This window comes from Stylophora pistillata, chromosome 14 (genome assembly GCF_964205215.1).
Source record: "Stylophora pistillata chromosome 14, jaStyPist1.2, whole genome shotgun sequence".
In the NCBI taxonomy this organism is placed as follows: Eukaryota; Metazoa; Cnidaria; class Anthozoa; order Scleractinia; family Pocilloporidae; genus Stylophora; species Stylophora pistillata.
Window position 1 is genome coordinate 6,541,835 of NC_142532.1, and position 26,532 is coordinate 6,568,366.

The following is a 26,532-nucleotide window of genomic DNA, read 5'->3' on the forward strand; positions in this document are numbered from 1 at the left end:
TGCTGGACAAGACGTACCAGGGCATCTCTGGATGAAGATGTTGTGCGGGCTTTATTTGCACAAAAGCGGATAGTAAGCCCCTTGATTTTACTTTTCCCACGATCCCACCACTTAGCTAGAGAAGGAAAGCGGGGGATGGCAAGGCGCCAAGCAGACCATTCATCACGGACTAGTTGCCGATAGTCCGGATCGTCGAGGATGGAAGTATTCAGCTTCCAGTAGCCTGGGCCAGGTGGAACGGCATCGGGAACAGACAGAGATAAACACAAACCGCGATGGTCCGAGAACGGACACACATACACGGAACAAGACGACACTGATGGGACCCACGCAAATGGGACCCCAAAAAGGTCAATACGCGACGCTAAACTGCCATTCCACCTGGTCCAGGTGAACCCAGGAGTAGTGGGGTGGAGATAACGCCAGATGTCAATGACGCAGGACGCCTCAAAAAGATGGTTTAGTGTGGGAGAACTATCTCCAGACAAGGAGGCGGGGTCTGGGCCACGCCTATCTCGAGCCCTATCAAATACAGCATTGAAATCTCCAGCAAGGACCGTAGGGATGGAAGGGTCGATCCTTGAATGAAGGCCATCGAAAAACAGGTCTCGTGCAGGGTTGCAATTAGGAGCATAGACACAGACAACTCGGAAAATTTTATCATGAAACGAGAATTCACATTGTAAGAAACGACCATCAGCAGACCAAGACTTTAGAAGGGAGATAGAGGGACGATAGAGAACAACACACCCACAAGAGTGAATAGAACCCGGGGCTAGCACAGACAAGAAACCAGACGAGGAAAACCACGATGAACATTCAGTTAAGGAAACACAATGAGTCTCCTGAAGGCAGATAACATCCACCTTCACCGGGAGAGAGCGCAACCATTGCACGAGACCATCACGCTTCGACCGGTCCCTGATGCCATTGACATTCAAAGTAAGGAGAGACAAAGCCATGAGGAAGAGATGGATGACCCTCATGAAAGCCAGGGCTGGGGCTGGGGTTTCCCCTTCCTACTGGGAAGATTGGGGACAGCCCTCGTACGCTTAGAGACCGTACTCGCCAACTGAGTATGAGAAGGAACCATGACACGTTTCTTAGAGCGTTTCCTGGAGACAACTTCAAAACCGTCCGATGACATGCTCCTCGTGAGAGGAGAGGAGAATTCAGAAATATCAGGAGACTCTGAGCCCTGAACAGGGGTAGAGTCCTGAGAGGAGAATTCGGTGATATCATCATCGACATTAGTGACACTTTGGCCAACACTAGTATTAGTGGTACTTTGACCAGACTTAACTATTTTACTGGTACTTTGACCAAACTTAACTAATTTACTGGTACTTTGACCAGACTTAACTATTTCACCGGTACTTTGACCAGACTTAACTAAAGAACTGGTACTTTGACCAGACTTAACATTATCAATAAATAATTCACTGGAATTAACTAAAGTACTGGTACTTTGACCAGACCTAACATTATCAATAACTATAGGACTGGTACTTTGACCAGACATAACACTATCATTAACTAAAGGACCGGTACTTTGACCGGACTCACTATTATTAACTAAACTGGTGTTTTGACCAGCGATACTATTATTAGGAACACTATTTATTTCTGAGGCCTCAGATTGTTTAGGAACGTTATTTAGATTACTGATTTCATTATTACTGGCTTCGCCAGGAGCAGAGATAACCATTTCTTCAGACGGAAGATCAACAGATTCGTTGGGTGGACAAGGAACGTTACCCGGCAGATTTGCCACGTCTCCAGAAGAAATGGGCGGGAAATCAGCGGCCGGGGGAACAACATAGGGCGTAGAGCCCCAGACATTTCCGGTACGGCGGGAAGGGCAGTTACGGGCGAGATGACCAGCTTCCCCACATTCCCTGCATTTTCCATTGAAGGGACAGTCAGCAGCTTTATGACCCATGGTTTTGCAGATAGAGCAGAATGGCTTGATACCACGATACCAAATGCGCACAGGGTAACCGTCAATGGTGATTTGTGCGGGGATAGGTTTCTCCATGGACATGGTCAGAATTCGTGATCCAGTAAGAAGATGTGAACGCCCCATGAAAGCCTGACGTTTGCAGAAGAAAACTTTGCCAAAGGTCTTGAAGTCCTCGCACAGGATCGCGTCATCCCCTTCAGCGGGGTAGTGATGGATATAGACGAGCGTGTGTGGACGATCGGAATTGGTGACACTACATTCCACACCATCGAGATTTATAAAACCGGACTCAACAAGACTCGCCATATCGTCAGGATCTTTGAAAGTGAGGCGAATAAGGCCTCCCGGAACGAACTGAACCGCAGATAGTCTATTAAGGTTGATTTCCTTTTCCAACATTTTAAGAACAGCTGGTCTAGGGTGGACCGTAACTGCCGCCGTAGCATGGACCACACAAGTTCTAGCACATATTAACATTTTGAAAAGGAATAGGAAGAGAGAAAAAAAACAAAAAGGAAAGAAAGGAGAGAAAAAGGACTACAACAATTGCCAAAAAAGGCAAAAAAGGCAAAAAACCCACCAAGTTCAGCAAAGCTGAAACCTGGATGGGTTCCCATCAAAGTTCGGACCCACCAAAAAAAAACCAAAAACGAGATGGGTGACCGAAAACAACAAGACAAAAAAGACTGGCGTTCCACTCCCGGCAGGTACTTAGCACAGTCGAATAAATTTGAAAAATGAGAGAATACTTACAAATCCTTTGCCCACGATGAGGTTTCGGACCAACACTTTACCTTGCAAAGATGAAATCCCGCGTCAGGTAAGTAGGGCGCACACTGTTTCGACCTATGTGGGTCTCATCAGTGCAGTGCATACACTGGGCCAAGCTCTGGAATAAACCATTGCCTGGGCGCTACACTTGTGGGACCAAGTGCAGACACGTTGCCATGCGCGAGTGCTCAAATCACAACTAAGGTGATGTATATATATAATTAAGCCTCCGAGGAAGACCGAGATGTTCGAAACTTCGAGCTAATACACCAACAAAGCTACATTGGAGTTGGCCTCTTGACCATCACTTTTTCCCTATTTAAAAAATTAATTTTGTGGAAAAAATTCATTAATGAAGGAAATCTTTCTTATGGTTTTCTTTATGCCTTCTTGTGCATTTTATGCTATTGTTTTACAAAGAAATGTGATATTTGCTTTAGATTTAATTTTATCATGGTATGGCCCGACTCTATGCATAAAAGATGACGACATTTTTGCCTCGTTTGTATGATACATGAAAAGGCAGTATTTGTACATGAAATTTATCCTTTTCTCAATATTTTCCCTAATGTGACTATAATCTCTGCATCCAAAACATTTATAACTAATTGAAAAAATAAATATTCTCCAATGGTTTACTCACAATCTCTTGTAGAAGTAGATGAGAAATGTTCACATAAGTGACAAATTGTATGTTCCATTTGATCATCACTTACATCTTTCAGGGATTCTCCTAGGTGTAACAAAATGTCTGATGCTCATTGTAAAACTATAAGTTTAAAAACTGGGTAACCAGTTCAATATTAATTCAATAAGTAAAACCAAACACTGTTAACAGCTATTGGGACAATTTTAGGAGACATTTTTAAGGTAGCAATTTTTCAAATGTTACACTTTTCATTTTTAAGTTATATCAATCTCCTCAAACACCAATTCACTCCACAGAGTAGATCAGTATGAGCCATTTTTTGCAATGACGCACATCAGGAAGGAAAAAATATAGATTGAGACTCTACAACAGCCTTAATTCAGAAATACATTAATTTTTTTATTAACTTCTTAACTCCCAGTTAATTAGCATGTGAATTCTTAAACTTAAGTGGCAAATTCCTGTAACTGATTTACAAAGAAATGTGTATCAGCTAGAGGAGAGATTTAACAGTCAGATCTAGGGAGTTAAAGGGTTAAGAGGGTTTGATAATTGTCATTTATTGGCAAAATTTTTCAACTTACCTGAAAAGCAAACATTTAGACTGGGGTTATTTTCTATTGGAATAAGGATCATAAACTCACTAAATGGACCTCTTCTTCCAAATGTGGTCCTTACTGCAGATGGAAGATAGTCAAGTATTTTAATGACTTTAAATGTTATGTTTTGATTTGGGGAAGCTATGTGTTTAAAATTTTGTTTGTGTTCTGTTGAAAGGAGAATTGCTCTTTATTCTTAATTTTGTTATTAGATAGACAGGTTCTAGACATCAACATTATGAACATTGGTTTTACCCACAAATGTTAATTGTGTAGTTGTAAACCTATTAAATTCTATTAAACCTAATTCTCGCAGCATATGCATGATATTACTATAATTAGATTAGGTATTGGTATATATTTTAATCAACAATATTGCTACCTTGCCTTCCTTGGCATTTAGTATTCTGGTTATTTAAAGTTTTTTTGGGGGGGGGGGAGGAAAGGTGGGGCATGTTACTTTAAAATTCCACAATAAGATTTTAATCATTCACACCTACCACCGCTATTCATTCACAGCTTCATTGTGACAATGTGAAGATCCATAACTTGACATTAGATAGTTGTACTGGGGAAAAAAAGAAGAAAAAACAAGTGGGAGTATGTCTTTCTAATGACAGAAAGACATACTCCCACTACAACTAACCCTATTTAAGAAATTTTGGCTGAAATAATTTTTTATTATAGCAATACCAAACATCTCAGTGAGTCAACCAGACTCGTTCTCAGCGAGCCAACTAGACTTATTCTCAGCGAGCCAACCAGAATTATTCTCAGCGAGCCAACCAGACTTATTCTCAGCGAGCCAACCAGACTTATTCTCAGCGAGCCAACCAGAATTATTCTCAGCGAGCCAACCAGGCTTATTCTCAGGGAGCCAACCAGAATTATTCTCGGCAAGCCAACCAGACTTATTCTCAGCGAGCCAACCAGACTTATTCCCAGCGAGCCAACCAGAATTATTCTCAGCGAGCCAACCAGACTTGTTCTCAGCGAGCCAACCAGACTTGTTCTCAGCGAGCCAACCAGAATTATTCTCAGCGAGTCAACCAGACTTCTTCTCAATGAGCCAGACTTACAAAGTCCGGTATCCTCAGCAAGTCAAAGCCCAGTATCCTCAGCGAGTCAAAGACCAGTATCCTCAGTGAGTCAAAGTCCAGTATCCTCAGCGAGTCAAAGACCAGTATCCTCAGCGAGTCAAAGCCCAGTATCCTCAGCCAGTCAAAGACCAGTATCCTCAGCGAGTCAAAGTCCAGTATCCTCAGCGAGTCAAAGTCCAGTATCCTCAGCGAGTCAAAGACCAGTATCCTCAGCGAGTCAAAGTCCAGTATCCTCAGCGAGTCAAAGACCAGTATCCTCAGCGAGTCAAAGACCAGTATCCTCAGCGAGTCAAAGACCAGTATCCTCAGCGAGTCAAAGACCAGTATCCTCAGCGAGTCAAAGACCAGTATCCTCAGTGAGTCAAAGACCAGTATCCTCAGCAAGTCTAAGAGCAATATCCTAAACAAGCTCAAAAGAAAGCATTTAATTTGGGGTCAGTCAAGGTATATAGATCCTCTACAAGTGATAGCTTTAGATTTGCAGCAAATTTAATTCCAATAAACACTATGAGTCTTAGTATTATAAGCAAGTTGAACTATAGATACAAAATAGGGGACAATCATACAAACCTTTGAAATAAAGCTCCAGGGGAATTGTCCAAATTTCTGCAAAAGAACAAATATGTTAGCCAAGTCACTGGTACCACTAAATAAGGAAAAAATCTACATGAGACTGAAAAGGAACCATCGAGTGCTGTATAATTTTTTAAATATCACCCTGAACTTTAATCAAGTGGAAACTATTTCAAGAAGTTGATTCTGTTTGCTTTACTTGCCTTTCATAAAAAAATAGCTGTTGATAATTGGTGCATAAATACTCTTGTTCTGAATTTTAACCTTGATTTCAATGTTTCCGATCAGCGGAGAGAGTGATCTCAGGATATACAATGCTCTTCCTATTTTAAAATTTATAAATGAACTCTTAACATATTTCCAAGGTTGTGATAATTCCACTATCTAATTGACTTGGCAATTACCTGGTTTTTGAAAGTAGTACATTTTTTACTAAGCCAAGTCATCTCCTAACTCTCCTAGGCTGGTGTGTTAAATTGAAAATCCTCTCCCACAAGCCTAATATTCAAGCTCTTTTCCTTTATAACTTGGTTATGCAATATGGTTAAATTACTACAGATTGCTAAAATTTCTGTACCTTTTCTCCTGAGCGAATAAATACGAAATGGAAAGTACAGAAACATATCTGCCTTCTGAGCTGTTTCAATTCTTCATAATGCATGAGATAAATGAATGAAAATCCATCAAAATCATAACCTCCACGCATCATGGCTAATGTGGCATTACATTTCTATTTTTCTTTCCTTTTACTTCATCTGGTAATTTGTCTTTCCAATGGCTCTAACCAAATGATAAAGTTCAGTGGTTGAGATTCTGAACTTGCATCCATTGTTTGGACCTCACAATGAATTGCAATAATTTATATACAATATTTGGCAAATGAAAAGGTCAACTTTTGGTTTCACCGTCGAACAGCATACGTAGAACACTGTACTTAATTCTCACCTTGAAAAAAATGAAGGGGCCACCCTTACACTCGTTTTTCAAGTGAATAACCTTTTCACAGGGACAAAACATTGAGCCCTACTGACTAAGATTTACCTAATATTATGGAAACAACAAGAAAAGGCCTTGAACCAGTTAGAAGCTTTCTTTTTAAATTGTTTATTGAATAAGAAATGTGGAGACAAATAATACCGCAAACAATGCATAATGATAGTTGCTTGGTCACGCCAGTTACTTATTAAAATTAGTTTTAATTTTTAATCCAGAAAAAGGTAATCTTGGGAACGAACCAACATTACAGAGTTAAAAATCGATCTTTTGATGTACTTGGTTAAAGTAGTTGATTAGCTTCTTCGTGTCCTAGAAAAATTCGGCGTTTTAACTGTGCCAGACTCCAAATCAAAGTAAATTAAGAACGTACCTTCATTTGGAAGCGAACTCAGTTCAAGGTCAGATCATGGGTCATCTTTACTTTCGGAACGTAGTGACACAGATTTCACAGGGAACCTTATAAAGAAAAATTTCCCAAATCCTTAGAGGAGCTACGTTTCGTTTTTGGATCCATCTCAAACCTCCAGTAAACAAGCCTGACTGTAAATAGTTATTGAATAATGAAACGCTGGGACCAAATTTATGCAAACATGGAATTGTTTCGCGTAATTCCGCTCAAAACCCCTTTGGCTAATGGACAGGAGGGTAATCAAAACCTTTGCTTAGCATTTATGATACTGCAATAAGAATACGTGGCACTAGCTAACTTGTAACATAAGTTGAACCGTGAACTTATAAAATTCAGCTGAATTTAGTCACGTACTTACCCGACTCTCGACTCTTGCCTTGTAAACAACTTAGCAACCGGTATCATTTCAAAAGCATAGATGTGTCATTATGTAACAGAAATGGATTGTTTATGCGATGTATTCCACTACATTCCCGTTAGGCAACTTCTAAAACGACTGCCATTCTCGACACACGCCTACTATTGTGGCTGTAGCTGCTGGTTTCCTCTCTAAGCCATAACCAAGTCTAAGCGGTCACATCAAGTTGGAACACGCTGTGCTTGTTAAAAATTAAAAAAACATAGAAGGGAGAAAAAGATAAGGCTGAAGGCGTGCACGAAGCCGGTAAATCTAAGATGTAAAATTACGACCTTGATGGCAAAGTAAACATTTGAATGACATTGCGGTTGCAATGTCATTCCGAGCCAAGGGGGATCTTGGCGTTTGTCAGCGGTATGACCTCAGGGAGAATGGGTTACCATAAGCGCCCAGCCTCAAATAGGCGCCCACCCTGAAAGCCCAAAAATTAAGGTTACCTCCTACCTTCGCGGATGTCCTTCGGGAGAAAATTCGTACGCGCGCTAGTTGGAAGAAAACCCTAACAAACTAGACATCAAAACAAAGGTTAATAAATGCAATTTACGATAAAAATATAATTTCGGCAATTTTTTCATTTAGGAAGTGTCAGGAGCCGGAAAGGCGTGAAACGACCGAGTGTTTTTCTATCGAATTTATTGGGTATCGGATCCTGCGGCACGAGAAAAATGGCTGCCTAGTCTCATTCACAAGGCATCAATCAACAAAGGTGTGTCAGGCTTTTCCGATATTCTGATTGGTTGTCTGGATATTCGCATCTAAAGTTAGAGTAGCGAAAAATATGCGAAGCGTTTTGCGTAAATGGATACCACGTTAAAAAATATTTAAAAGATCAAAATTTCCTGACACACTTTTGTTAGTCATCATCCCGGGAATGTTTTGGCGAAATTTCACGAAAATCGGTCATATCTACATACCCTATAAATTCGTTCAATGTGGATGTATTCCTCTCAAAATCAAATGCGAGATTTTAGCTCCCAAAGGTTTGTAAACAACTTGCGCCACACCAGGAAATTATCTCGCCTCCTGAAACTGCAAACCAATGAGAAAGACGAGACCTGGCGTCAATGACAATGGATCAAGATTTTCCCGGGAAAAGTATCGTGTAGCAGTCTTTTTTTTTTTATTTTTTTTTATCTCGCCCTGTTGATCGTTTAGTAATCGACAAAGTCGGCGAAGAGAAAACCCGCGGCAGAAAGGGTAAATCTGTCGCATTCTTCTTTTTCTCCATCAGTTTCGTCAGATTCCAACGAAGAATGTTGTTTACAACCTTCTGTGGTGTTGACTTTAATTTTTCAGCTCTTTGCCCCAAGGATAATCGAATGCTGTCGATCTTCAGTGGATGCCGAGCTTGTCGACGGCTCCTGGCCAAACCAAGAACCTTTGTCGCTTTGTTTTGTTTTGTTTTGCTTTTTTGACAAAATGCTGCCATTTCTCTCTTCTTTGGACCTTTTTTTTGTTCTGTCCTGGTGTACCGGTTCACAAGGGAATTACCATTGTTCTTTGTTTGTTTAGGAGTTATTGGTTAGGTATTGTGTATTGTTTAGTCTTTTGTATTGGCTCTTGTGAACTGGTACACGAGGACAGAACCCTTATTTTTCTTTTTCTTTACCCAAGGACTCTTCTCTAATTTTAAGTTTTGTGTTATATCCACGAGAAAAGACTTTCTACGAGCAGATTACTTCCACGTGTGAAATTTGTCAAGGGCGCGATGTAATATTTCTCCGAATATTCGACTATTCCCCCAGGGGGTTCGCCCATTTACGAGATTATGACACCTTCCTGATTTATTAACTTTTATTCGAAAATACGTTTTTTAAATAAGTCGGACGCTTTTTGAGATTTTTAATTTTTTTTCTTTGGCAAACACTAGTTAAAAAGTGTAACTTCAATCTAGTCAAAAAAAATCAGCCTCTGAAGGTAGGAAGTAACCTTAAATAAGCGCGCTTAATAATGAATAATAATAATAATAATAACAAGAATAATAATGGTCTCTATTGAACCAAAACAGAAAAATACAGTCCTAATGTTACAAGCAATTTGAGTTAAAAGAGTTAAAAGGTTAATAATTCCACAAAATTAAATTTACCACCTGATTACAGTTAGAAATTGTCATATAGGTTATGTCTAAAAATTAAACGACCAACGAATGTATATTTAAAACACTTACTTTTGATGCTTGTTCTGGTGCCAGACCTAGTCCGTAAATTGTAGCTGCAGGCCTTTACAAGCGAATAAAAAACGACAGGGGTGATTGGCGGTCTTAGAAACCTTTTGAAAAATACTACTGCTTCTGTAAAATTGATCGTAAATTGTGATTTCTTGTAATAAAATTTCTTTTCCAACAACGATCAAAAAAAACATTGTACTGGGTTGAGGTCGGAGTCTGATGCTCCATATGAGCATACGTGAAATCGGGGAAGCACTAAGGAATCGAAAAGAAAGTCTATTTCTACCTGCTTATACCCCTCTTTACGTAGAGATCTAAGGACATAGAGGCATTTAACATGTGTATTGAACCTACAGTCACTCTGAAAGGTGACACCTAGAATGCTCACATAAGTACAACAAGGGATCCCTAATACAGGAGGGTACAATTCATGATTGCCTTTCTAGGACTGTAAGCTCCTTACATTTGCTAGGGTTACAGAACATTCCATTCTTTTCTATCCGTTCTAAGAAATGTTTGACCAATGTCTCAGACATGTCTTTAACTTTGTAAACAGGAGCAATGATATTTGAAACAGCAGCATACTAGAATAACACTGGCAGGGTATCTAAATAGATCTCTAGATCATTTATAAAAATATGGAATAGATAGGGTCCGCTTATGCTACCTTGAGTAGTACCTTGATTCAATAATTTCCAATCAAAAGAAATATTATTGTGGCAAATTCTTTGGTTTCTACCTTTCAAAACACATGGGTATAGTTTAATTATATATGGATTTAATTGGAGATTTCTCAACTTTCTTGTGAGCAAGAATCAGAATACGGCAATTGAATTGTTTTTATTGGTTGATTGAAAAAGTGATGGACTCAACACAGAAAGTGTGTTTTTCTGAAGGGATCGATCGATGTTTTAACAGTTTTTTTTTTTTTGCCCTAACTAAAGTTTTCCATTGTAGACTCCCAAACTGCCACTCGATACATGGAAAACATCCAACCAAAGCCACTGCATAAAGCAATGACGGGAAGATGTTTTTCATGAAACGATGGATTGCTGTTGTTCCTGCCAAAGATGTACGAGTAGATATGTCATTTCATTAACTTGTTTGGAATAAAAAGTAGAAAAGAAGAAATTGTAGAGCTGGTGCAAACGAGTGGATATGTAAATGTAGAAAAGTAAGATGTCCGAATAGCATGAAATAACAAATTTAAAAAAGAAAAAGTTTGCGATCAGCATCAAAGGAGAAATCGAGATGTTTTTCTTGATATGTAAAGAAAATCGCGAAAAAAGGTTGTATGTTTGAAAACACAGAAATGAGGTGCGTCGCCATTCAAAGCCTTTCTCAGGCCACACTTTCACCATCTGCTTACACTTCAAAGTAAACCGTTCTGAAAATCCATCACACCCACGTCTAGGGTAATCCGAGAAGAAACTTCAGATGTTAATACTGAGGGTTTCCATTCATATTTAGATATGAATCTCAAGCTGGCCTGTACTTCTGTGATGCACTTCACCCAAATATTAGTAAGATGTCATGGCCTCCGAAACCTACCGAGCTATGTGATAGTGCAGTCAAACTTTCAGAAGAACTAGATGCGTTTCTATACTCTAAACTGGCAACACACACACACACATCTCAGCGGAATATTCTGATCGCGTCAGGCGCCTTGTTACCTCTTTTAGCCAGGACATTATTTAAGGAGTTACGGCAGGAGTACAAAAACCACCCAAGCAAATACTGTTACCGTATGCTGAACAATGTTCAACTTAACCAGATGCCACACCGACTGGGGCATGAGATCGCTCCTTTGCCTGAAACTATCAAGCCATATATCAAAGCAACACTCCCGTGGGGTATTATAGATAGATTGGAGGAGACCCTTTCTGGTGCGGGAACGAAAAAAGCCAATGGCTAGAATGGATTTAACATTTCTGTCCTTAATGAGGATCAACTGTCTCACTGGCTGTCAACGGGTATCTCCCGAGTATCGATGTGCCTGCTACTGACATGGCTACCGTTCACAAGGTTCTAGTGCAGTCTCTCAAGGTAAAGAACACGCTCAACTTAAAGAGCATCGGCTTCGTCATTGACTTAACACTGTATGCAAAGGCAAGCGAGGGACAATGGAAACAAAGTGCAAAATTGAAAGATATGGTAATGAAAATGGAAGTATTCCACACAGCATGCACCATGTTGTCCAACACTGGCAAACGCTTCCAGGATGCTGGCTTGCGGGAACTGTGTGTAGAGTGTGATGTGATAGCAGAAGGTTCTATTGCAGAAGTTCTAAAGGGACTTACTCGTGTATGAAGCCTGATACTGATAAATCCCTTGATTCCACTATTCCTGGTAAGTGGAAAATTTTCTTTACGGAATTTTAAAAAAATTAAAAACGAAAAAATGAAGCTGTAAACCTATTTGTTTCTGTACTTCTAAAGATAGCAAACTTTAAAGAAAGTAACAAGAAATCACCTTTATAAAGTTATGTTTTTATAGACTCATGCATAATACAAATTTAACCGCCAACTGCAAGAAGAAAAAAAATCAAGGCCTTTCTCTTTAACTTTAAAGATGACAAGGACATAGGAGAGCAAAGACATGACAATGAGGAGAGGAAGACTTTAAGTGAGGGTAAGATTTAACAAACAAAATTCATTAAGTTTCATGGCTGATGAATTTCTCCAGTTTTCTAATTTGCTCAAAGCATTCCAAAATGGGAAATTCAGGCCAATCCCGCATGACCAAAAACCTATAAACAACTGACGACAACAATTTCTTCTTACTATCCTCACAGAACCAGAAAGGAAGAAAAAGAAGAGCCGAAAGAGAAGAAAGAAGAAAAAGAATGAATCTCAGCAAGAAGGAAATGAAAAACCTAGTTAAAGTGTAGATGAAGTTATTAATAAGTGCAAAAATTATCATGCAATGTCTTGTATATTGAAATAGCCATAACTTTTCTTTTAATACCTGTCATAAAGTTATCTTTGCAATTGTGATGAGAATAAATGATATAAAGTTTTCCAATATGTATTAGTTGACTGTAATCGGGCCAGATGGTATTATTTGACATTATTTTCCAGAGGCAAAGAGATCAACGAGCTATAATTATATGCAACTGATAAAAAAAAATTTTGTTTTAGTCATCATGGTCATTATGCACTTATCAGCGGCCGTCCCAGGGGGGGAGAGGGTGACCCCGGGGAACCCCTGGGCATTTTCAAAGGAATTTCCTAAACCCCCTAACCAACAATAACATTGTTCAACATAAAGCTACCAATGCCCTTCCCCTGGGGACAAAGAAGTATGCTCTACTAACTCAAACAATGTAATGCTCCAAAAGAATGTTATTTGCCACAAACTAAAACTTACTTCAGCTTGTGTTTACTATACAGGGCTATACAGGGCTCAAAGTTAAAAACATCCTATGTGGCTTTTTGCCGGCGACTAACTGGAAAAAGTAGTAGTAGTAGTAGTTTTTTTACATCTGTAGGTATCAATGGTAATAGCCAGTCACCATGGTAAGGATCTTTTATTCTCAAGATGGCGGCAATGGTAAAAATCCAGTGGGTGTTTTCCCATGTGTCTTGTCTCGGAGGTGCAAATGCACTTCAATGCAAAATTGGCGACAAAAGTCTATTCCCCCGTATGACCCCAGGGTCGATCCCCAGGATGGCAGCTGCTAAGTGCATAATTATTAATCTCGTTATCTGTTTCTTAAAAATTCACAAACAATCATTTTATAAATCAAAGATCTCTTTCTAAAAATATTCTTACCGAAGCAATCTCATCTCTGTAATAATCTAGAAAATTTTCCTAAACATAAACATGTCAGAACATTTTTTCATAGCGAATTAGATTTGTCATTTTGATCTGCGTTTATTTTGATGAGATCCCTGAGATAAAAGATAGTTTACGACGAAAAAATTCATTTTAAGAAAGAAATGATCATGTACTTTTAGATCATGTATTCTATGAATACAGTCCTCATAAATTACTCGGGCTTTCCGAAGGAAACGCCCGAAATAAATTCGGCTTTTTTTTTTGTCAATTTGAACCTTTGGCATCTGTGGGAACCTACTGCTATATCGTAATATATTTTTTTGATTATTGTCTAGTACCATAACAACATTCATTACACTCTAGCAGGCAAAAATAAAAAAAGTAGACTTATTCATGATTGGAAATGAAAAAATTGCGTAACGACAGTAACATCTACAGATGGTTTCCAATTCAATGAGTCTAAATGTAAAGAACTGAGAATATCATTCTCCAGATCAGGTAGTCTGTTTGATCATATTACTATCAATGACAAGCAAATTGAAGTTGTTTCATCTGCAAGGTTGTTAGGAGGGATAGTCTCGGACAACCTCAGGTGGAACGCACATGTAGAATCTATATGCAAAAAGGCTGCAAAGCGTCTGTACTTCCTAAAACAGCTAAAGCGCGCTCAAGTTCCATCTGAGGATATGCTACTTTTCTATACGACATGTATACGCCCTGTATTAGAATATGCGTGCCCAGTTTTTCATCATTCTTTGCCGCAATATCTGTCCAATGAAATGGAAAGGTTGCAAAAACGCGCGTTGCGGATGATTTAACCTGAGTTATCCTACGCTGAGGCTCTAGTAGCTCTTGACGTTGCGTCACTGTACGAGAGGAGGGAGATCTTGTGTGATGCTCAATTTGATCAGATTGTAAGGGACGAAAAACACAAGCTCCATGATCTACTGCCTCCACGCAACGAGTCCACCTATCGCACCTGCAGCCAGAGATACTTCAAGCTACCGATTTGTAAGACAAATAGGTTCAAAAACACATTTATCATGGCGAACAGTTTTAATTATTAGTAGCTATCTTAATTATTTGTATTTTAGTTTTTGATACTTCTCTTATTGTATTTTATTGTAGATTACACTTTGTAGCTTTTATTGTAGTTATCTTAGAGTAAGTGATAATTTATTTCCATTGTAAAGTAAGTCGTATTTCAGCCGGCCCGGGGGCTGCAGTGATTTTACTCCCTAATAAAGCTATCTATCTATCTAACAATGGCAATAGGGCAGTCTCCTAAAGATAACTCCAGATGTGCGATATAGAAAGCCCAAGTTCAAGCAGCTATGCATCTACTTAAAGGGAAAAAAAAGTCTAAAACAGCAAAATATGATGAAATATTCCTTGCATAATGAATATGAAGTTTCAGCATTAAATTCTTATTTATCAAAATGTACTTCTTTCATGGTTTTAATTTCTGGCTTCCCTCTTATTGTGGAAAAATGAAGTAACTTTAGTAATGGGACAGGATCCGATTCCAGCTTTGAACTTAATTCGACACAAATATTCAATGCTACTTTATGTGCTGAAATTTATGCTAGAGGCTCTATAAAAATATCGGTTAAGGCCTTCCCTGCACTTTATAATCCCAAGAAAAAGAAAATAGAGATTACCTTAACATATTGCAGCAAAATCCCAGCTTATCTTGAACCTAAAACTTTACCCTGGAAAAAAAAACTATACTTCTGCGCATGCGCCAAGAGCAAAGTTTGGCACACGAGCCTTCTTTCGCAAAACGTCTCTCGTTTCTAAAAACGAGTCTCGTTTCTATAAACGAGTCTCGTTTCTATAAACGAGTCTCGTTTGTATTCACAAACAAACGAGTCTCGCTTTAAATCGTTTATCGAGTGACTTATAAATCGTGACGATTTAAAATCGACTGGTTGCCCAGAAACTGTGAGTGATCCAACTTGCGTATCTTGATTATGACTTGACGTTTCGTATGTACACCACATACATTTTCAAAGGTAACTGTTGAAATTTAAAACAGATGAATTATACGCGTAGCTAATTCAGTTGAACGTGATCGTTTGTCGTATCTGATTGCGATATATAGAGCAAACGTTCAGAAAGGAACCAGAACTTGTCATTGACGCCTGTCACCTAAACAAAAGAAAGTAACGCGGAGAAAGAGTTTGCCTACGAGCCAGACTAGCAGAGTCCTAATATTTTTTCCTTGTGGGGCAAACCATCTGCACTGATAAAAGTTATGTAGTAACGGATTTCTTAGCTAAAACCACCAGGTTTTGTCCTCAACCTCATTCCCAGGGTCTTTATTCTTTCCACACCCTTGGAGCTTCGATAGCAGGATTCTGATAATTTCTAAATGCAAAAGCATTTCATATCGTTTCCCTTCTTTTTTTCAGCAGATTCACAGAGACTCTCGTGTTATATTTAGGCACGCACAAAACACGCTACAGGAAAAATCGATTCTACAGGACTGATACGCACGACTGGATTATAGTCTGCCTTTCTATCTTGCACTCTATTCGGTACGCACAGGAACAACTCACACTGTGCTACGTTAGATTCTCTTTCAGTCTCGCAGTCTACTAGGTACACACAGGAACAACTCAAACTGTGCCACGTTAGATTCTCTAAGGTCTCGCCCTCTAGTCGGTAAGCACAGGAACAACTCACACTCCTATCTAATTACCACAATTATCGCTTTGGATTTTAGAGCCTTTCCTTCTTTCAAAGAAGCAGCATGACACTTCTCGCGATCGCAACCTCCAGGTTTTTTCACTTTGCGAACTTTTCCTACGACAGATACGTCTCTCTTTGTTTACTAGGTTAGAAATATCAACTTATCCTTTTTTAATTTGGTTAAGATGACAACTAAGAAGTATGATGAAACTTTCTAAATTGCAGACAATGTGTCTTTGTCAGATATTTTCAAATCAGAACTTGAACTACCATGTTAATGGAAGGTCTATGGAAATTTCCATGCACATGTCTGGATCGATTAGAGCTGAACATCTCACATTGTACCATGTTAATGGAAGGTCTATGTAAATTTCCATGCACATGTGTAGATCTATTTATAGCTGAATATCTTACATTATACCATGTTAATGGAAGGTCTATGGAAATTTCCATGCACATGCCTAGATCGCTTAGAGCTGAACATCTTACATTTTACCATGTTAGTGGATGGTCTATGAAAATTTTCATGCACATGTGTGAGTCGATTGCAACTGAATATCTAAGATACGTCATTTTATCATACAGAAGATCTATGGAAATTTCCATGCACATTGTTTGGATCGATCATGACTGAAAAATTCTTTCATTTGAGCCATGTTGCTGGAATATCCATGGAAATTTCCGTGCACACTGTGTGAATTGATCATAGCTGAACATCTTAAATCTTGCCATGTCAATGGAAGATCTATGGAAATTTCCATGCACAAGTGTGAAGTGATTATAACTGAAAATCTTATATTTTACCATTCTACTGGAAGATCTATGGAAATTTCCATTCACAAGTGTGAATCGATTATAACTGAAAATCTTATATTTTGACAATCTTCTTTCCAAATTCTGACCTGAGCCGTTGATGCCCAAGCTTCTCTGTATCTGGAATAACATAATCTGGGGGGACATCAACATTTATTTCTGCATCAGCCTGACATAAATAAAGAAAAGCAAGCTTAAAAAACTGTAGCAAAAACGCTTATTCCAGAAATTTAATATTTGAAGGACATGAACCAGACAGTAGAGAATGAAATGACCTCAACAATAAATAAGCTTCTAATTCAAGTAACTTACAGCTGTATACCATCAAGCTGTAACAGAGATCAGTTTGTGATTTTTCTAACAGTACTTGTCATTGTTACTAATATTATTGTTATTTACAATTATTATTATCATTATTGGTCTTGTATAATGCTAAGAATTAAAATGTAAGATCATCACACTCCATCTGAGCAAAACAGATATCTTCAGTGTATGAACAGAGTATAATTGTTAATGGAAAGTATTGTTGAGATTTTTTGTTTCTATTTATTCTCCATTGTACAGCAGATATTTCCACTTACTTTCACTACAGTTAACCACTGTTCTCAGTGGATGAGGGTTTACCGGTTTCCAGTTTTCCTTTTTGCCACTCCCCCAGTGAAATGGGCAACATCCCCTCCTTCACAGCAAAAACATGCTCAACCTCGGTAGCCTTTGGAGTCGGGGTGTAACAACTCTCAAAGGAGGTCACAAGCTCTATCAGTTAACAAGAGAAAACATTTTAAGATATTGTATCCATCCATATTGTCAGGAGAGGATAAACATCAATCAATTGAAGGCTTAAAGTATAACTACATGACCGTCTCAATAGTTATACAAATCTACTCTGCTCCTCTTGAATTTTATATATATTTTTTATTACAAATCCGTAATTAGTTAACTATAGATTTTCTCTTATTTAACTAATTAATATATATACTACTGTAAATAGCTCCCAGTCTTTTTTCTTTTTTAGTGTCCCCAAATTAGTAAGGGATTTTTCCCTAGCTTAGGATGGCTCTTCATGTAATGACAATTTCAATAAAGTTTTACTACTACTACCACTATTAGTACTGCTGCTGCTACTACTGCTGCTACTGAGGCTGCTACTACTACTACTACCACTACCACTACTACTACCACTACCACTACCACTACCACTACAACTACCACTACCACTACCACTACTACTACTACCACTACTACTACTACTACTACTACTACTACTACTACTACTACTACTACTACTACTACTACTACTACTACTACTACTACTACTACTACTACTACTACTACTACTACTTCTACTACTACTACTACTACTACTACTACTACTACTTCTTCTACTACTACTACTACTACTACTACTACTACTACTTCTACTACTACTACTACTACTACTTCTACTACTACTACTACTACTACTACTACTTCTACTACTACTACTACTACTTCTACTACTACTACTACTACTACTTCTACTACTACTACTACTACTTCTACTACTACTACTACTACTACTACTACTACTTCTACTACTACTACTACTACTACTACTACTACTACTACTTCTACTACTACTACTACCACTACTACTACTACTTCTACTACTGCTACTACTACTTCTACTACTACTACTACTACTACTTAACTGCTACTGCTACTGCTACTGCTACTACTACTACTACTACTACTACTACTGCTGCTGCTGCTACAACTACTACTACTACTACTCATTTTCCAAGGTAGAAGTTTACTGATTGCATTCCTCCTAAGAGGTTCTTGTGTCTTTTTATTTACCAAAAATTCAGAAAGCCTGTAAGACACAATTTAATATGACTAACAATTAACAACAACAACATTTAGTATTTTGAAGCTGGCAATTAAGCATCCCAGCAGTGAAACTTTGACTGAAATCAGCAGCATTAATAAGATGGTTCTGCAATGTAACTATTCTCAAAGAGAGTTTTCCTCTCAACTGAATTCAATGAAAATGAAACTCTGATTCTTACTTGTTAAACATCTGGTCAGCAGCTTCATGAGTGTGTCCAAATTTAGTTTTACCTATAAAGACAAAAGTTAGATTTGAAGGAATTTTTTGTTCATGAATCACGTTATAAAAGGAATGGTTACAAATTCGTTTTATTTAATTGTCTGATTTATGATTTAGACTATATACGAGAAGAAGCTTGTTGGTGCAACTAAAGGACAACATAAGATGTACTGTACCTTTCATTTAGTTTGGCGTGCATCCATAGCCCATCAAGTACGATTTACCTTGTTTGCAGCGAGTTATTGCCCAGAAGATTCCCATGTATCATGCACATCTCTGCGAGATCCACGGCTTCTAAGCATTTCTCAGCACATCCAGATTTTGTTGCCTTGAATATACAGAAACCCACAGAATTGATGAATATTTCGTAACTTTGAGTCGATAGTAGCCTAAATATCAGACGGTCTGAATCCAGTTTCTCAAATATCCGTCAAAACCACGAGGGTGCCTTGTATCGTCAGAGAACCAGGCTAAATAATCGCCTTCGTGCCTTCATCTTGAAGTAAAGGACTGTAACTCAATCGTAAACAAGTTACAAAACAGCGAATGGCGGAAACAAATCACCCAAGCAGCCTCTTTTCCTCTCTCTACAAAAAACGACCAAAACGTTTACTCTTTCCCACTTCTTCTGCTCTGTATGGCATAGCCAGCAACAAAATAATATCGATTGATTGGTTTTTTTTTTTAAGTCGTTACGCTGTTGGCTGTTTTGGTGTTTACGTCCACTCTGTAATGGCTATTTCGAACCCAGTCTCTCTAATAAACGACACTAATAGTTTATACGTTGCGCTACAGTCGAATTTAATTCAGACGAATTTAATTCAAGGTCGCACAAGCAATTAAATTCGACGATAGCGTGACGTCTAAAACGAATTAAATTCGTCTGGTAAATTAAATTCGTCCTTGACGTTTTATCCGTCTTGGTAAGACGGATAAAATATCGATAACGCGTCTTCAGTTTTAACGTCGCACCGAGTCGCGTATAATGAAATGCATGCATTTTCTTGATGTATTTCAATTTATTTCAAAATGACACCTCTGACCAGAGGCACTGCATTTGGGAAGAGAAATAAATTCGATCCAATTGATTTCGATGCATAAAACCACGCCACGATTTACGTCGATGGAACGACGAATTTCAAAACTTGAAATATCTTACATTATAAGGTCAGGCATTCCTTCCACCTTGCCCGTACATAATAGAGGCTTAAAATAAATGACTAAATAACACAAATTACGTAAACTCGGCCCTTCTGTTACAATTCTTGTTTACATCAAAAAATTTATCAAAATACATCGAAATGAAAACTGCCTTTTTTATTGATCCTCTAATTTCCCAATAGACGGTAGTTTATAGATTAGGGCGTCAAGATTGTTCCACTATCCTAGTTGCTGTATTATGGATTTATGATGCTCCACTTTGCAGTGCAAATCCAGCTCACTAATACGTGTTCTTCACAATGTTCACAATAAGCCTTTTTTACTTGCTTTGGATGCGCCGCCCAAAGTGCGATTGAATTCCCGGTCTTCCTCTACGTCTAAAGTCGGAAACTTGTCAAATTCTTTCAAAATGGGGCAAAACCTCGCGGACTGATCTTCAACTTTGATAAAATGAAGTTTTAGTTCTCTCATTTTTGCGCGTTTCCGGCGTTGGGTTTTTGAGGTCAGTTCATTCCTATCTCGTTTTTCACTTTGGATTAGTCGGAAAAATGAACTTTTGGAATACACTGATATCCTCTTTTTTTTCAGCCAAGTCCACGATTTTAGCATCATTTTAAACACTGGAGGAGAAACACTTGGATGAGCTCTTAATTGCTCTTTGGCTGCGTGAATAGGTATTGAATTGTATGGACGGTATAAGCTGGCAAACTGTTTTCCGGCTATTCATAACGAGATCTGTTACTTTGAGAACATCAAAGAATTCCTCTACTTTTCCCCCTATATCAACTGCAGTGTTTCTGAATTGAGAATTATTATCCTCAAACAGAAAGAAAAACGTTCTGTTTTTGAAGTTAGGTAAGAGCTGATTAGAAATTTACCTTCAAGGTTGCCGCTTTGTGCCTTGTTAGCGCTGAAGCTTTCATTTTCAGAAAGGACCACATTGTCATCATCCTCACAACCTGCAGCGCTAGAAGTTTCTACTTCTTACTCTTTGGAAGCTCTGTGCTCAGGCGAGAGTGGTGTTTCAGCTCTTGAAGAGTCTAACGATTCGGTAGTCGATCGAGCCTTCCCTTCTCCGTTTGGCAGGCGTGCTTGCTAAGAGAGGTTGAAATACCTCCACGGCTGACTCTACTATTCTCGGAGCTCAGCTCTCAAAGCTTTCTTCAGTAACTGATGTTTCTACCGAAGGTTCTTCGGCGAGACTTGAAGGAATCGAGAGTGACAGTGGCTCTTCTGCAACCGAACTAGAGTAATCCATAATATCCATAGCCATTTATGTATTCCTATTTCAGTTTGAAAAAACTAACAGTTTCCTCAACAGCGTGATGTGGCTGTCGGAAATTTGAAAACTCCTACGTCATCGGGCATACAAAATAATTTCTTATGGGGTGTGCATATTAACCAATAAACAAACGATACGGCTTAAATGATCTCAATTCAAAATGGTGGTCGCACATTCTTTAGGGTTCATGCAGGTCAGCTATTTGACAAGCCAGGATCAAAAAACTCAGTTAGTGAAAAGATATGGCAACAACACGTGGTAGAGGGTCCTCGCTACCTTACTCGAAAGAAAGAAAAAGGGAAAAGCGGCACTATTCCAACAGAAAGTGGTACTTCCCGAAAACAGAAAACGGAGAGGTGCGCCAGCACACTGCATCATTACAATAAATCATCCATTCTAGCGCAGGATGGCACTAATCCTGGGTCTGTGGTTCACATGAAGCCTGCGAGTGAAGATCGAAGGAAACTCAAGGTACGTTTCGTTTCGAGAATTCTGAAAAATTTAAGCTTCGGTCAGAAGAAAAGAGAATTTGCTCTAAGAAAGATCATTTTGAGTTTGTACGAGATAAGGATCATTTTCTATCGTGCAATAGAAAAATAAGTTAGGAGGAAAAAATGTTCTTGTGTCTTAGATTAGCTGCATTTGATTTGGCTTCCAAAAAGGTCCGCACTGAGTAAACTTGGCCTGTCTAAAGCAATAGATTTCCCTCCTTTCGGCGTTTAGCTTACTCTGACCATTTACTCTCAAATTTTACTACCTTTTACATGAAATTTCCCACACAAATTTAAAGCATTTTGCAATGCGAGAACAATAGCAATCAATCTGTAACACTTTTCAAAAATGCCGCAAGAAAGTTCCACTTCTGGTCTCCGTTTCCGCTAAACGTGTTTGGACGGAGCCGGCGATGCCGCATTTTCAATCGAATTTACTTTTCGCACCAATGTAATTCGTAAAAGATACGGTAAAATGGTTTTATGATATTTCAAACGGCATTCATTATTTCTTAGGTAAAATAAACCTCGGAAAAAGTCTTCTCCCGGACGTTTCAAGTTGTTCTTAAATCCCACCGACGACCTCAATAAACTGTTGTACCGAGAAATTTCTGACATTTCAAGATTTGGAAAACAAGTCAGAAAATTACTAGAAGTAAAATTGTTCCCCACGTCAAGTTCTGACAAACGACCTGCAAATAGTTCCTCTACCAGTGGCTGCGAGGAAAATCAAGCCAAAAAAACGGTGAGGTGAGAATGAGTCAAACACTATTTCCGTACAACCAAGTGAACCATTTTCTTTTGATGCTGAGACCTTGTCAATTACGACGTTTACGTCGACAAACGTAAACGTAAGAGCCAGTGTCATTATTGTTGGCACACATCGAAAAGTGCCACAAATTGGTTTGTGGCTGAGAATGAGGTGGACCTCATGCAGCACATCATAAAGCTTTTCGTGCCTCCAAGAGGGATTGTATTATTGTTTGGAGACTCGTCTACTCTAGGTAAGACACAATTATACAAATAAAATGTACTTAAGCTGCACATTTTACAGACATTGACTCCTTTATTTTCTATGCCATAATACAGTTACTGAATTGCTAAAAGAAGTGAGACAAAATTGCTGACTTGCAGTAACGTGCAGTCAAAACATCTGTAAACAATGCCAATACCTGCAAAAAGTAATAACTTGTTTATCCCTTATTTTTATGTGTTTCAGTGAGTTTCTGCCTCAAACTGTCAGTTCAAAGGAACGTGAACTTATTATCCGTATATAAGGACGAGAAGCCTGTTTCTGGTTTTAGGAAAGAAGCTGTCACGCTGATCCGTTCAGCATGCAAGCCGGGATCAGGGTCCAAAGATAACGACGAGTGGAGAATTTGTTTAGCAAAACATGAAACATACTATTTTGAATATTCGAATGAGTATTACATGAAAATTTCCATAAACTTGTTTTGAAAAGGAATTGCGGACACTATAAACATGTCACTATAAAATTCCATACACCCATTTTGGGCCAAGAAAGTTTGAAATTATTATTATTATTTGCGTGTGAAAGGGTATTACATGGATATTTCCACATACCGGTACCGCTTTGGTCAGGACTGTTTGATGCTGTTTGTATACGAGGATAAATATTTCATGGAAATTTCCATAGATCATTTTGGTGAGGCACTATCCGGCACAATGAAATCGTATAAGTATTACGTGAAAATTTCCTTGTACCTGTTTAAATTGGTTCTGAATGGTTGATACTGTTTGTATACGTAAATGAGTATTACATGGAAATTTCTATGTACCTGTTTTGATTAAGAATGTTTGATACTGTTTTGTATACGCGAGTAAGTATTACATGTACATGGAAAATTCCATGGACCCGTTTAATGGCCAAAGGTGTTTGAAATTATTTTTTTACGCGCAAATGGGCATTACGTGGAAATTTCCATGTACCCGTTCAATTTTGTTTAACAATGATTGATAATGTTAAGTATACGTGAATGAGTATTACATGGAAATTTCCATTGCCTTTTTGTGTGGCACAATTGTATTGAAATCATAAATACTGCTGACAAGTTTTCTTCTCTGAAAAATAAATCGACTTTTAAATGGTTTACTTAACCATTCGAGGGATATATGTGCTGCTGTTTGGGCGAGTTATCATAATATTAGGGTACCGTTCACCACTGATAACTGGAAAAGTAGACGCCAACATGCTCATTTTTTACTGTTTAGTAACAAGTTGAAAGAAACCGATTAAAATGTTTTGAAATTAACTGAAACAAATATAAATTGTGATGGCCGATTGAGTCACTGAAATTGTTGATTGAGCCGTAAGTCTTAATTCATAGACAGCCGCTCGGTGATGTTGGCAATTCTTTGCTTTAACCTTAGTAACTATACCATGGCAAAGTTTGATTTTTTTCCAAATTTCTTACTTCAGAAAATCTGTACTTAAAAAATTACGTGTTTTTTTCTTTAAGTGTTTTTTTTTATCAAACTTGTGAATAATGAGGGTTAATAATGATATAAATCAGTTTGTAATGAATGAACCAGAAGTCATAATTAGTTCCACAGAGAGTGAAAATTAAGTCGTCCTAAGCTTATTAAAAAAATTGTTAAAAATTCGTTGAAAAATGATAAAAAATGTTTTGGTAGAGCTTCATTTTTCACTATTCTTGGTTTTATAGAGGGTGAAAATCAAGTCGTCCTGAGCCTATCGAAAATGAATCGCTGCGAATCAGTTGAAGAATGATATAAATTGCTTTGGTAAAGCTTGATTTTTTACCATTTTTGGCGTTTTGGTCTGGCAGCCCCAAGTCCTATACTACTTTCTTCTCATCTCTGACGGTGAGAAAAAGCATTACTGTCTCATCAAAGATTTTAGTCGGCTCGTATCGAGTGACTTATCGAAGAAGAAGAACAAAAAGTTTATCTGTAAGAGATGTCTCAATCATTTCGGAACTCAGAAAGTGTTAAACATACATTCTGAGTTATGTCAAGACAATGAGGCTGTGAGAGAAATTATGGCAAAGGAGGGAACTTTTCTCTCTTTCAAAAACCACTACAGGACGATAGATATGCCGTTCGTCATCTATGCTGACTTTGAGTCGATCATCAAACCTTTGCACACCGTTCAACCGAATCCTGAGATTTGTTACACCGAGAAGAAGCAGAAACATATCCCGGTGAGTTTTTGCTACTTTGTCAAATGCTCTTTCGATAACAAACATTCGAAACTGGTTGAGTACACAGCAAAGTCTGAGGATGAGGATGTTGCGCAGATATTTGTTGACATGCTTGAAGAGGAGGTTAAGGCAATATACGAAAACCATCCCGCACAAGAGATGATCTTCGAAGACAGCGAGGTTGAAATCTTTGAAAACGCAACGTGCTGTTGGATCAGTGGGGAGGATTTCAAGAAGGAAGACACGAAGGTTAGTGATCATTGTCATTACACCGGCAAATTTCGAGGAGCTGCGCATAACAGTTGCAACCTGAGATTTCAACGTCCGAAATTCACTCCAGTTGTCTTTCACAACTTGGCAAACTATGACACGCATCTCTTTGTCAGAAATCTCAGCGTCTCAGAAGGTGATATTAATTGCATTCCTAACAACGAAGAAAAATACATCAGCTTCACAAAGAGCATTGTGGTTGACAAGTTTTTCGATGAAAAGAAAGAAAAAGACGTTGATGTTAAGAGAGAGTTGAGGTTCATTGACAGCTTCAAATTCATGGCTTCCTGTCTTGCCAAGCTTGTCAACAACCTCGACAAAAAGGGTGACTCTTTTGAGAACACAGGAAGATACTTCGATGGGGAGAAGCTTGACCTGTTGAAGAGAAAGGGTGTCTATCCCTATGAGTGGATGGATTCTATCGACAAGCTTGATGGGACTGTTCTTCCATCACGCAGCGCTGTCTTCTCTGTTCTCAGCGGTAGTGGTATCTCTGAAGAAGAATATGGTCATGCACAGGAAGTATGGAAAACCTTCGGAATGAAGACGATGGGAGATTATCACAATCTTTACAATCGAAGTGATGTTCTCCTGCTATGCGACGTTTTTGAAAACTTTTGAAAGGTTTGCAAGGAGAACTACGACCTCGATCCCTGCTGGTACTACACTGCACCAGGTTTGGCTTGGGATGCATGTCTCAAGATGACTGAGATAAATCTCGAGCTGTTGAGTGACCCAAATATTTTGCATATGTTTGAGAAAGGAGTTCGTGGAGAGATTCCGATGATCACGACAAGACACTCGAAAGCCAACAACAGATATATGGGAGAGAAGTTTGACAAGAGCGAACCTTCAAAGTTTATCACGTATCTTGACGCAAACAACCTCTACAGTTGGGTGATGAGCAAGAGTCTGCCAACCCATGGCTTCGAATGGGTAGATGAGAAAGACTTTGAAGATTGGAAGAATTTTCCTTGCATTCTTGAGGTTGATTTGCTTCCTGTTAAGGAAGAGCTGTACGATCACTTTAATGATTATCCCCTCGCTCCTGAGAATCTGTTGATTGGAAAAGTAAAAAAGTTGGTCTGCACCTTTTATGGTAAAAAGAAGTACATCATT

General features: G+C 38.5%; 3 long non-coding RNA genes across 4 annotated transcripts in view; 1 reads left to right on the top strand and 2 right to left on the bottom strand.

The window, feature by feature from the left end:
• Nucleotides 1-26,532, bottom strand: part of LOC148716280 (uncharacterized) — a 279,731-nt gene that overhangs the window by 183,916 nt on the left and 69,283 nt on the right. The window lies entirely within an intron of this gene.
• Nucleotides 11,278-12,566, top strand: LOC148716300 (uncharacterized). Its single transcript, XR_015995068.1, has 3 exons — nucleotides 11,278-11,994; nucleotides 12,217-12,276; nucleotides 12,440-12,566. It is a non-coding gene; the product is annotated as an uncharacterized LOC148716300 (long non-coding RNA).
• On the bottom strand, nucleotides 16,393-19,311 carry LOC148716301 (uncharacterized). Of its 2 annotated transcripts, XR_015995073.1 has the most exons (5): nucleotides 19,201-19,311; nucleotides 18,984-19,035; nucleotides 17,514-17,688; nucleotides 17,022-17,101; nucleotides 16,393-16,864 (listed from the first exon to the last, which is right to left on the bottom strand). It is a non-coding gene; the product is annotated as an uncharacterized LOC148716301 (long non-coding RNA). The 2 variants fall into 2 exon arrangements; XR_015995072.1 differs by having other exon boundaries at nucleotides 16,393-17,101.